This window comes from Coptis chinensis, chromosome 2 (assembly GCF_015680905.1).
Source record: "Coptis chinensis isolate HL-2020 chromosome 2, ASM1568090v1, whole genome shotgun sequence".
NCBI lineage: Eukaryota > Viridiplantae > Streptophyta > Magnoliopsida > Ranunculales > Ranunculaceae > Coptis > Coptis chinensis.
In genome coordinates, this window is record NC_141457.1 from 110444522 (window position 1) to 110458003 (window position 13482).

The window sequence follows — 13482 nt, forward strand, 5'->3', positions numbered from 1 at the left end:
GGCAGATGACAGTCCTACAGAGAGTTAAAGCGCAGACCTGTAAAGCATAATACAATCCCAAGCTACTTTAATATAAACCAGTAGAAACCAATATATCAAATAGCGTAATGGCGATTGTTCTTGTTGTAACTTAAGAGTCGAGATCTAATTCATTTGAACTTTCTCTCCTACACCACCAAGATAACCAGATCTCAGCTGTAAGATATCCATAAACAACTATAATCTATGGTATTTGACAGAAACAGTTTAATTTGTGAATAGCTAATAAATTTCCCTTCGTCATTGGATCCAGATGGATTTGAACAATCAACCTCTCAACTAAGAGTACTCTAACCATTTCGATCTTATGAATCCATTAGAGAACCCACATTGATAAATATATCTGAACAATATATTTTAGAGTACTTGTAACCAAACAACTTTAAAACTACACGTAATCTGGGGAGTTTTGTCATAACAGCCTTGATCTTATTCAGTTTCTCCTTTGCTTAATTTTGCTCCATATCTGCAGAAAGTAATGACAGAAAGTAGAGGACCTCCTCTGAAAAGGCAGACGACAGTCCTATAGCCAGAGAGTAATCCAGCTCAAACCTGTAAAGCATAGTTCAATCCCAACCTATAGAGCAGAAGAAAGCAATAAATCATATAGCACAATGCCGACTGTTTCTTTTGTAACTCAAGAGTCAAGATCAGTTTCATTTCAACCTTCTTTGCTAGAACATCAAATGGAACTGTTCACATCTAAATAACTAAGAAAAAGTGACTGATATAAATCAAAACCCTAACCACAACTCACCTTAATTAAAAAGTATGACCTACTTAATTAAAAAGTATGAACATCAAATGGAACTGTTCACATCTAAGGTTTGTTTTTCACGTTCTGAAATCCAAACATCACTCCAAGAAAAGAAGGTGCCTAAATATAGAACCACCACTATCCAGCGGTCAGGTGGGACTTAGTCGCATAACTTGAGAACCACCACTATCCAGCGGTCCTAATGAAGGCTTGGATGGGTGATTGAGAGGGGGAGCGGTGTTCTGTGTGACTAAGGGTGGGGGAAAGGGGACAGTGTCATGGGCTTGTGATGATTTGTAAAAACAACATAACCTACAACATATAATTTATCAAGGACAAACAAAGATTTCAGAGTTGATTTACCTACTAGAGAAGGAAAATAAATTAAGTCATTAGATTTGTACCAATGAGTGTCTTATTAGAACCATTGTCATCTTATGCGTATTTTCTAGGAATCATATAACAGCATGTAGCTTTCCGCTTCCCACTTGGTTTCCTATATCCCGTCGTACTGTACGAAAGTTTTCTGGAATTTGAAGCAGAAAAAGTGATGCCTTGAAAAGAAATTTAATCATCCAAAATAAGGGGCATAAAAACGAAAATGAAAACTGTTTTGAAAAAAGAGAAACTTTTGAAGGAAATACATTTTCTTTTTAAGGAGGATGAGATGTATGTTTAATCAAATTGGAGAAACTGAAAACCATGAACTCTTATTGCAAAGCAAAAAAGGACATGATCAATTTTGTGTAGAACATAAGCAATTAACAATGAATACTTTTCACAAAAGATGTACCACTATGTACTTCTTTTTCAAAATGGAAGAGATGAATTTTCAAACCCCTTTTTGTTTCAAAAAGAAACTTTTGGGCCAAGGAAAATTTTGTAAATATAAGTTAAGCTGAACTTTCATGAAGTAATGGAAAAATACGATCTTTTGAATTGAAGTTTATGATCTCTGTCAAATGTGTTTTGGAGATATTTGTGAAAAGGTTTTCAAACAAGAAGCGCGAAAAAGATTTAAGGAAAAGTTAGGTACTTAGGACTGATTGAGAGAATTTTGACGAGCAAGACTCATTTGATACAAAAGAACTTCCATGAAGTAGGAAAAGCAAATTGCCAAGTGAAATTTCTCCACGCCATGAATTGTTCCATAGGAAAATTCACAAGCATGGAAAATACATTCACAAATGCCTCTTACTGCATGTAACTTTTCTACTACCAAGTGAGATGCACCCACCACAATCCCCCTCACAGCCAAAGGCACCATGAGAGTAAGTAAAAAAAAAAAAAAAACAGAATACTTTTTTCTAGATGTGGTGTCAAAACCAATAAATTTGGGTTAAAGAAGCATTTTTTCTCTCAAAAATATTTAGGATACACGCAACAGTTTTTTTAAAAAGAAGCACAACATTATGATTGAAAAACAGAGAGAAGGTACACTTTCAACATAGAAGGATTTGGTTTAAAACAAATTGTCGAAATAAAAAACAGTGAATCATTGTTATGGATTCATAGAACAATTTTAGTATAAAATTACCGGTTTCCAAATCATTATTCCAAGGTAACAATGTAGATTGTGTGCACTGATGTGGAACTGTGATTACCATCCTAGAATTCATCCTTCAACTGTTAAAAACTAGTAATGGAGACAATTAGTCAAAGAGTGTAGGGAACATCTTATATAAATATAAAATAAGGACATATATATACAGAACACAGCCTTAATAACTAAAAGATAAAGCATCACAAAGAAGCAGGAAATCATGTAAATATGAGCGCAATTAAAGAAGAAAAAACTTAGGTATGTCTGAGATGGTATGGGAGAATTTCCATTGATAATCTTATAGTCTTACTTTGCAGAAGAGAATTCCAATGAAACAGATAACTCCCTCTTTTTGTTTGTTCACTTGCCCCGTGAAACTTCTCCTTCTTGAGGGTTGAAAAGTATACGTTTTAAACGCCTCCTATCTCGTGAAAAATCTTCACTGCAAAGTGAGATTCCTCTTCGACATTAAACACTCTTTCTACAGATAGAAAATCTAGCAAAACTGGTAGCTGTATGCATTCACATGAACCACGTAAACAGACATGGTTTTTTTCTGCTAGGATTACTGACTTATGTCCTAGATTACAGTCCACCACTAACTTTAGTCGCTTTTTTATCACTTCAATTCTAACAACATACACATATACAGACAATGTTAACAAGTTAACATTTGACCATCCAACAGACAGCTTGTAGCAAACTCAGCAAATGCTTTATTAATGTCGTCTGTAGAAACCATAATGTTAGTATCATAGGCCACTAATCAATACGGGATATGTATAGATAGATCAAACCTAGAATGAAAAGTAATTTATATAAAAATTATTTTACCCATTTATCCGAAGTGTCGTGAGTAGATCTTGAGCTATTTCCTGCCTTAGGACCCAACAGAGCATGGTGAATGTCCCCCCTAACAAAAAAAACAGCAGCCCATTAGAAGCCCAATCTTCCATCGTGGAAACCCTCGGTTGAATTTTCTTTAAGGTATTCGTCAGCGGTTCTTGGAACTTTGGAAGAGTTGTTTGTTTCTATCATAAGTTCATAATTATTCAGTTGAGTATTGAGACTGGTGAACTGGTGGCAAAAAGTTAGTGGTGCTGTGAAGGAGGGAAGAGGGAATGAAATTTATGTTAGATCAAGAGTAAAATATCTTTCCTTTTTCTCGAGTCAAATATCCTAACCATCTTGACTGCGTCCTTACGTGTCATACTCAGTTGACAGCATCCTGACCATGTTGACTGTGTCAGACAGGAATCCATGCAGCGTCCGATGTGTGTCCAATGCCGACACAGCACAACAACACTTGCGTCCGTGCTTCATAGGTTCTACCAAAGCTGGACGGATGAGGACACCCTCGTCCCTAGCAAAACAAAATGCAAACTTAAAAAGGCGCGTCAGAACATACAATTTCTAACACAATATCAAAAAATTGATGTATTACAATAATTAAACAAACCATAGTCTCAGTAGCCAAGCGGCATATCACTTCTATGTCATCTCTGTTATCGAGTACAGGGTGGTCCACAAACCAGATGTACATCAATATCTAGAATGCCACTGCCAAAAAATTGAAAATATATGCAAAGACTCTAAATCGAAGCTAATATTTATGTCACAAAAGGAAGTGGGTGTAACAAAATATGCTTGCTCTTCAAGATGTTTGCTCTCCCTATAATCATTGAATAAAGTCATGACAACGTTCTTATGCCTAGGGCAAGAGAATGCTAGCATCAGGGGCTTGTGAGGATATGAGAAAAAAAAAAAAAAAACCCCGTTATTTGTACAGCATATAAGTACAACCATTATATAGTTTGATTCCCTACTTAGGTAATAAGTAAAACGAAATGTTATGCTAAACTGAGTCAAAATATGAACAAAAAGAACAACTAAATAGGGAACACAATATGTAATAGGAAAAAACAGTAGGGAAAGATAAGTGAGATTTCCTCGCTCAATTTCAATTGCATAGTCATTCCTGATTACAGAATGTAACAATAAGAGCTTGACTGCTTGAGAGAGAAATACCTCTGCACGCGCACAAATACACCACAGTAACATATCACACAACAAGCCAGGAACACCAAACATCATATGCTTCTCTTAGGGAGGGAAAAGGGGAGGGGGAATAAAAAAAGGACAGCGAGTTGCCTGATTACGTACTTCCTATACAGATTATAATGAAGTTATAAGAATTATACGAAATGAAGTTAATAATTTACATCACAGTGACTTGTGAAGCTAACATAAACCACTCTGTATTTCTTCTTCAAAAGGAAGAGATAACTTTTCAAACCCATTTTTTGTTTTTAAAAAGAATCTTTTGGGCCAAGGAAAATTTTGTAAGTATAAGTTAAGAGTTTCAAACAAGAAGCACAAAAAGATTTAAGGAAAAGTTTGATGCTTACGACTGATTGAGAGAATTTGACAAGCAAGACTCATTTGATACAAAAGAAGTTCCATGAAGTAGGAAAGCAAATTGGCAAGTGAAATTTCTCCACGCCCCTCACGCCATGAATTCTTACATGCAAAAATTCACAAACGTGGAGAATACATTCGCAAATGCCTCTAACTGCATGTAACTTTTCTACTAACAAGTGAGATGTACCCGCAACGTCCCCCTTACAGCCAAAAAACACCTTTAGAGTAAGTTTTTTGTTTTTTAAAAAAAATAGCAGACCTTTTTAAGAAAAAAAACAGAAGCACGAAATACTTTTTTCTAGATGTGGTGTCAAAACCAATATATATTTTTTTCTCTAAAAAATATTTAGGATACACGTAACAGTTTTTCTTAAAAGAAGCACAATATTATGATTGAAAAAACAGAGAGAAGGTAAACTTTGAACATAGAAGGATTTGGTTTAAAACAAATTGTCGAAATAAAAAAAACAGTGAATCATTGTACTGAAATAAGTTAAAATACCGGCTTCCAAATCATTACTCCAGGGTAACAATGCAGATTACCATTCTAGAATGAAGACTAGTAATAGAGAGAGAGAGAGAGTGAAGAGCACCATCATCTCGAACGACTTCCTCTTCCACACTACATCTTTCAATTGTAATGAGTAATGAGCCAACACCCCCACCTTTTATAGCAAATTCTAAAACCGAGTTGCGTGGGAAATAAGCCACCGCCTTAAATTTTTACACCGGGGCAACTTGAGAAATATAAGCCCAAACCGCGTCAAATTTGGACTGGCTTAATAGAAACGCAGGGTCCAAGCCCGGTCCAGTCAATCAAAGAAGGTCTAAAGCCCAGCCCATTGTGTCCCTTCCTAGCCCCATAGTTGTTATGGATGGGTAAATTATGTTCCATCAGTAAGTTCCATCAGTAAGTTTTATGAGATGATGACGACTGAACTACCATAATGAGGTTCAATGATGTACTGCTATTAATATGAACACCCTAAATAAGTTGAAGAAAAAAAATCTCTACACTATATGATAGCGGATTTTTAGGGAATCTTTCAACCGAAGGAGGAAAAATTTTAGAACCAACCTAATTCTAATGGTTCTTTCCTTTTTAAACAATTTACCAAAAATCTCTTTATTTTATTGATTTTAGAACTAGACCTCCCCTTAATTAATTCGAAAATTAAATCAACCTGTTTCTTTTTATGCATTTGGAATTTTCCCCAAAAAACAATTGTAAGTTTTTACCAAAAATTTCCATATATTCAGAATTTTTATTGAAATTAGTTTTGGAATTATATTTTCAATTCCAATTCCAAAGGAAAACTTCCAAACACACCCTTATATTATTTAAAATAATTTAGAAAATCTCATTAACGTCACTCAAATTATATTCAACCCCTCCTAATGTTTTTATATTATTTTTTAGATTATAACTAGAATTCAAAAAATCATACTATCGAGGAGATGTTAGAAATGATTGTGTTTAAAGATTTGAAAAAACACCGATGCGTAGCACGGTTCGCATACTTGTGATACTAGAAATATAGAATCGTGAGAGTCTAACAACATAACAAACAACTCGAGATAGATCACATATTCTAGTGGAGGTTAAAATGATGCCAAAGCAAGGGATCAGCTTACTTCTATCTATATGACTATATGCACCTAATGCACGCCCAAGGATTCAAAACTAGCCATTCCACAACGCTTTCGGAAAATCAGGAAACACAAAATGATTATGGCGCCACCTTCCCATTCTTCAAGTCGGGTTCCTAAACCTCCCCCTACCATGTGTGGACAATTCATACAAATCCTTACCCAGCGTCCCCTGAAGGAATAGATACAAGATGAGTAAACTTTCTTTGCTAGGTACCAGGCCCAGGCCATAAAACAAGAATTAAGGAAATCGCCACAATCACACGTTCGTAAGAAATAATTACATATTCAAGGCAATGGTACCGTCAGTTTGCAAATCTGTAAGGGAGGTGAAAGAGACTATGGTATTGGTTGCCAGCATCTATGGCATCTACCCATAGAAGCAATTACTGCTTCAGAGACATGGTGCTGAAACTGAACCGATTTTTTTCCTCCTCATCATTAACAAACAAGCTTTTAGAATAACTCGAATCAATCCACTTTTTTCACAAGCCTCAATTTCTTACATTCACAAAATATAGACAGATATTGGGTGATCACAGATTGTACATTACTTTCACAAAACGCAGATATTAAATAGTCAAATCAACTATAAATCAACTATAAATTGTATTATAGATTTACAGTTATTACTCTCCCGGCCCTAAGATATCACAATGTCTGATTCAATACTCTTACCAGCCATTAAGACTCAGCTTGGTCACAAGACACATACATTCAATCATCCAAAATGGTGGGGCCTCGCCAAATCCCAGTACGTGGCCAATTTCATAAGTGTCAAATGGCCCGAATGCCAATATATGCATCACACGAAAGAACCAAAACAGATAAAGCACAGTGACCAGAAACAATGAACGTACAAGTGACACAGAAATCCTCTACTGATGTATGTATGATACCAAAAAAAGAAAGTAGAATAACTGATAGTTGGATACCTATAACTCCATGCCAGAGAATGGTTTCATTCCCGATAATGCTGAAGCCTTCGACTGTAAAGGACGTCTTTGCAGCACAAACATAACCAATTCTCATCTGTAAGATATCCATATTTTACCAGCAGAAACAATATTTCTACAGTATTCAACAAAACCTATTTAATTTGAGAAAACAGATTTCCTTTTGTAATTGGATCCAGATGGACTTGAACCATCAACCTCTCAACTTAGAGTGCTCTAACCATTTTGAGCTTATGAATCCATTAGAGAACACACATTAACAAATATATTTGCATTGAATATGTGTTAATCAAATATATTTACACCAAATATGTCATAACGAGTATACTTATTACCAAACATCTTTTGGCTACTCGTAACTTATTCACTGTATCCTTTTCTTACCTTTGCTCCCTAAACATCATAGCTTGCTTACCTTTGATAAAAGGAAATGACAGAGTGTTGAGAACGTCAGTTGAAAGCAGACGACAGACCTAAGCATAGGGTGTTCAAGCGCAAACCTGTAAAGCATAATTCAATCTTTACCCACAACAATATATCACAATCAATCTTAACCTACATCAATATATAGCTTAACAGCAACTATTGTTCCTTTAGTGTCTCAAGAGTCGAGATCTGTTTCATTTTAACCTTCTCCATAATCACACAAGGCCATGTTCCCTTTCACCCTACAACTTGGTGACCTTCCGTCCTTGCCATATTTATTGTGCTGGCCAATGCCACAGTCACGAACTCAGGTATGTAAGGCCAGGCCAGGTTGACTATTTTGGTATCTACCAATCAAATAGTTATCAATCACACTTCAAGCTAACAAACTTAGAGATTAGAAAATGTCTCTCCTACTGTATAATTAGAAGGGGGCATGACTAAACTTTTCAAAAAAAAAAATATCACTATCACCAACAGACTCTTGCAGTACAGTTGAAGTCCATTTCCAGGCAACATAACGGAACAAAGTTGGGAAAAAATGTGGTAAAAACAGGTTTACAAGCCACTACTCCAGATTATATTATTAAAAAATGTTAAATGGAGCGGGTTTTAGTCACAGAATCAAAATCACTGCAAGTCCTAGCAATGTTAAATGGAGCGGATATTCATGGAAGTTGAAGATTATACATTCTTGAGGAATACAAATACTAACTAAGAGAGAAGCTCAGAACTACCGTTTTAAAATAGTATAGTTGTGTCAATTTCAAGATAGATGCCTCTCTTAAATTTCGAAAGCATGGCTTCCAGAAAAATATTGTGTAGCCAGCCTACCTCCTTAAAGGGGTATTTTTTTTAAGCATTTCTCACATTTAACGGTTGTTTATCAATTGAAAAAAATGTGTGAAATACTGTTAATTGTTGAGATCTAATGTGAGAATTGTGTTAATTGTTTCTAATTTCATTTAGTTGTACCAACCAACTTTTGTAGATATAATCCAAAAAGAAAGGTCACCTAAAGGCAGGTAGACCTTCAAATGTGGACATTATAAGAAAAAAAAACCAAACTATTTGAAGATTGCTTTCAAGAGAGAACTCTAAATATCCTAATGATGTAGCCTCATCAAATTTCCACAAAGAGGTCAACTGTTTAAACAGAAATTGAACAATATTATACTAGGAAAGCGGAAACAAAAGGCCTCATACAGAGACTTGTTAGACAGCTATACATGGAAAACAACAATAATAATAATAATAACCATCACGACACTAATGAGTGCTTTATGGTATCTTTCAAAAATTAAAATTGTTGTGATGGTCCAATTAACAGAAAAAGATAGAAAAATTACAAGACTTCCAGTTCCAACAAAAAGGACCACCATACAGTGTAAATAGATGATGGAACTTATTTGCAAGGTCTATACACTAAATATACCTTGCATGGGCATAGCTTTGTAATCACGTAAACACATGGAAATATGTTTGTATTAAATTAATCTGGACTCACCTAATAAAAAACGCAAAATGTGTGATAAATTTATACCAGCTATGTCTTTAAGTAAAGTTCACAAGTGCAAGATATAAGAAGAAAGACGCATGCATCCGACAGCTTGTCCAAAAATTTGAAGGTGGCTTAGGCAGCTTCAGAATATTTGCCTATATCAACAATCCCCTAACCAGTGGCAGTGCTTCTAGCGCATCAGAGTTTGTATAACTCCCTGACATAAGAAAGGAATCACCCAACAGATAAACCATTGTGACCTGAAACAAGATGCCAGTAAAAAGTAAAAACGAAAAACAAAGTAGAATAACGGATACCTATAACTCAATGCCAGATAACAGTTTCTTTCATGAAATGCTGAAGCATGTGCTTGTTAACGCTTCGGCTGCAAAGGAGCCATTGCAACACAAACATAACCAGTTCTCAGCTGTTAGTTATCTATATATTAACGACACAAACAACTATAACCCAATGGTATTAAACAGAAACATATTTAATTTGTGAATAGCTAATCAGATCTAGTTCCATCATTGGATCCAGATGGATTTGAACCACCAATCCTCTCAACTATGAGTGCTCTAATCATTTAAGCTTACAGATCCATTCGAGAACACAAATATTTGCACCAGATGTATGTATTAATAGTCATAAGTATTAAGTAATCAAGTTGATAATTTACATCACAGTGACTTGTGAAGCTAACATAACACTGAAAACACAACTTATCTAGTTTACTACCTAAGCAAATTAAGGCATCCTTTACAACACATATAAAATTGAGAAAATGTATGTACACACACACAAAAAAATACAGATATGATATACCTCGATATTTTCTCATGCAAGAGATCAGTCAATATTATCCCATTCAAACATATTATTTTAAATCAAAATGTACTAAAGCAGATCACTGCCCCTCTCAATCACCAAATAGTCATGTGGGACTTAGTCATGTAACTTGAGAACCACCACTATCCGGAGGTTTTAATAAAGGCTAGATGGGTGATTGAAAGGGACAGTGGTGTTCTGTGTGACTAAGGGCGGTAAATGACAGTATCACATGATTTGTGAAAATCACATAACCTACAACATGTAGTTTATCAAGGACAAACATAGTTTTCAGAGTTGATTTACCAACTGAGCAAGGAAAATAAATTTAAGTCGTTAGATTTGTACCAATGAGTGTCTTATCACCACCATTGTAACAATCAACAAAGCAGACGAGCAAGCTGCCCAATTTCATCTTATGCGTCTAGGAATCACATAACAGCGTGTAGCTTTCCGCCACCCTATAGACTTGTCGTACCATGTGAAAGTTTTCTGGAATTTGAAGCAGAAAAAAGAAATGCCTTGAAAAGAAATGTAGTCATCCAAACAAAAAGAAAATAAAAAAGAACACAAACATTCTTTCAAAAGAAAGAGAAACTTTCGAAGGAAATACATTTCATTTTAAGAAGGAAGATATGTATGTTTAATCAAATTGGAGAACTGAGAAACCATGAACTCTTATTGCAAAACACTGTATGTTCAAAAAAGGACATGATAAATTATTTGTAGAACAGAAGCATAAAGCAATGAATACTTTCCACAAGAGATGTACCACTTTGTTTTTTTTTTTTGAAAAAGGAAGAGATGAATTTTCAAACCCCTTTTTGTTTTAAAAATAATATTTTGGGCCAAGGAAAATTTTGTAAATATAAGTAAAGGGTTTTCCAACAATAATATGAACTTTCAAAATAATGGAGACATATTATGATCTTTTGAATTGAGGTTTATAATCTGTGTCAAATGTGTTTTGGAGATATTTGTGAAAAGGTTTTCAAGCAAGAAGCGCAAAAACATTTAAGAAACAGTTTGGTGCTTACTGATTGAGAGAATTTTGACGAGGGCAAGACTCATTTGATACAAAAGAAGTTCCATGAAGTAGGCAAGCAACTTGGAAAGTGTAATTTCTCCACGCCCCTCACGCCATGAATTCTTCCATAGAAAGATTCACAAGTGTGGAGAATACATTCGCCAATGCCTCTTACTGCATGTAACTTTTCTACTACCAAGTGAGATGCACCCACAACGGTCCCCCTTACAACCAAAGACACCTTGAGAGTAAGTTAAACAAAAGGAGTAGAATTGTTTTTGGAAAAACAGAAGCACAAAATACTTTTTTCTAGAAGTGGCGCCAGAACCAATACATTTGGGTTGATCAGCATCTGTTCTCTCAAAAATATTTAAGATGCACGTAAAGGATGTGTTTTCGAAATAAAAAGCAGTGAATCATTGTTTTGAAATCAGATAGAATAATTTTAGCAAATCATTACTTCAGGCTAGAAATCAGTGTATTGTGTGCACTAGTGAGAAAGACAAGAGTTGTTAAGCAATAGAGAATGATTACAATTTAGCAGAGAAGAAACAATTGAATTGTATTAAGTAAATAATAAACCCTAATTCCACAATTGTTGCTAATTGATGATAATTAATTAATCTAACTGAGAAAAAAAAATAAGGGAAAGATACCGCTTTTACATGCTGCTAAATTAATCACGACTGAAGATTATCGTGAACTCAAACGACTCGAAAAGAAAACTTGCTTCTTTGTACTTAGCTTTAGAACTAGAACTGCAAAACCCTTCAATTTGTAATAATGATAATAACTAAAAAAGCCAAAATTTAGCTTTAGAGAGGAAGGGAGATTCCGAGAAAAATAAAAGAAAGATTACCATCGCACTGATTTAATTACCCACAGACTACTTCCACTTGAGATTCCACTTGGGCCCTGCAAACTGTTTCTGCTCCAGAGAAACTTACTTTATGAGCTTGAGTCCTGCAGACGAGTAAAAAAGTGGGTCATATTAAGGTTTCAAGTGAGAAAATGCATCTTCATGCAACGATCCCAGTAAGTCAGGAGAATGATTTAAAATACAGAAGAAGGTTCTTAATCTTACTTCTGTAAATATGTCAGTAAACCGCAGTAGATTGCATTATCAGGTAAAGGAAGCTCAGTCTTGTTTGATATCTCTGGATTAACCACACTAACATACACTTCCTGGCCTAGATACCAAACATTCAGATTCTGTGCACGTAGGTTCCACATGCCCACATTATCGAGAGAAACTAGAATTGCTGTCCATGCTCCAGCAAAGACCTGCAGTTGAAGCAATAATTTGGCAAATCCTAACCAGTGAAGACCAAGTTAGTCAAACCCAACTATAAGCATATAAACACGATTTCAGTTGGAAAAACAGTGGAACTTCTTAACCTTGTGGATATCCCAATGGACCTCTGATTTCAGTTGCAACAATAAGCATAGCATAAGCAGAAAATCCTAAGCGGGCATAATAATAAACATATAAACATTAAATTATTATCGTCAGATAGTAAAAAATTCAGGATAATCAGAACATATTCTAAAATGAAACCAATAAATAGATCTATTACCATGAGTAATAAAAACATCCCCTCACGCATGAAGAGAATACATTCACCAATCATTGCTTCAGGCTAGAAATCAGTGTATTGTGTGCACTAGTGAGAAAGATAAGAGTTGTTAACTGAATTTTAATGAGTAAATAATAAACCCTAATTCCACAATCGTTGATAATTGATAATAATTAATTTAATCTAACTGAGAAAAATAAAATAAGGGAAAGATACCGTTTTTATATGCTGCTAAAATTAATCATCGTGAACTCAAAACAACTCGAAAAGAAAACATGATTCTTATTCACACTGTAAAACCTATAATTCATCCTTCAAACTAGTAATAGAGAAAAGAGGAAGGGGCATTTTTTTATTAGAACAACTGATCACTGTGATTCACCCTTCTTTTATAGCAAAATCCTAAAATCTGGGGGTAGCGTGGGAAATAAGCACCTAACTTAAGAAATTTAGACCAGCTTAGTATCACCTCCGAATTTTACGGCAAAATTTGAAAAACTGCGGTCGCAAATATGGGACGCAAATTTGAATGTAGGGTTTACTAAGCGCGCAATTGGTAATGTCACGCGCCAATACTACTGTAGCCTAGGTTGAAAAAAGTACTACTGTAGCCTAGGTTGAAAAAAGTGATACTACTACCTAGGGGTGTCAAAATGGCCCTCAAACTCTTAGCACGCCCACCCCGACCCGGCCCATGGGCCGAAAAAGCCCTCAAAATGAGGCCCTCACACATAATAAATTTTGGGCCCAACCGCCC

At 35.2% G+C, this 13482-nt stretch overlaps 1 long non-coding RNA gene across 8 annotated transcripts; it reads right to left on the minus strand.

Moving 5' to 3' along the window:
- Positions 1-6978: 6978 nt before the first annotated feature.
- On the minus strand, positions 6979-12429 carry LOC147520544 (uncharacterized). Of its 8 annotated transcripts, XR_015212668.1 has the most exons (5): positions 12233-12429; positions 9611-12111; positions 9228-9510; positions 7782-7866; positions 6979-7442 (listed from the first exon to the last, which is right to left on the minus strand). It is a non-coding gene; the product is annotated as an uncharacterized LOC147520544 (long non-coding RNA). The 8 variants fall into 8 exon arrangements; XR_015212670.1 differs by having other exon boundaries at positions 6979-7866; positions 9336-9510; XR_015212669.1 differs by having other exon boundaries at positions 6979-7866; positions 9300-9510.
- Between the last annotated feature and the right edge of the window lie 1053 nt (positions 12430-13482).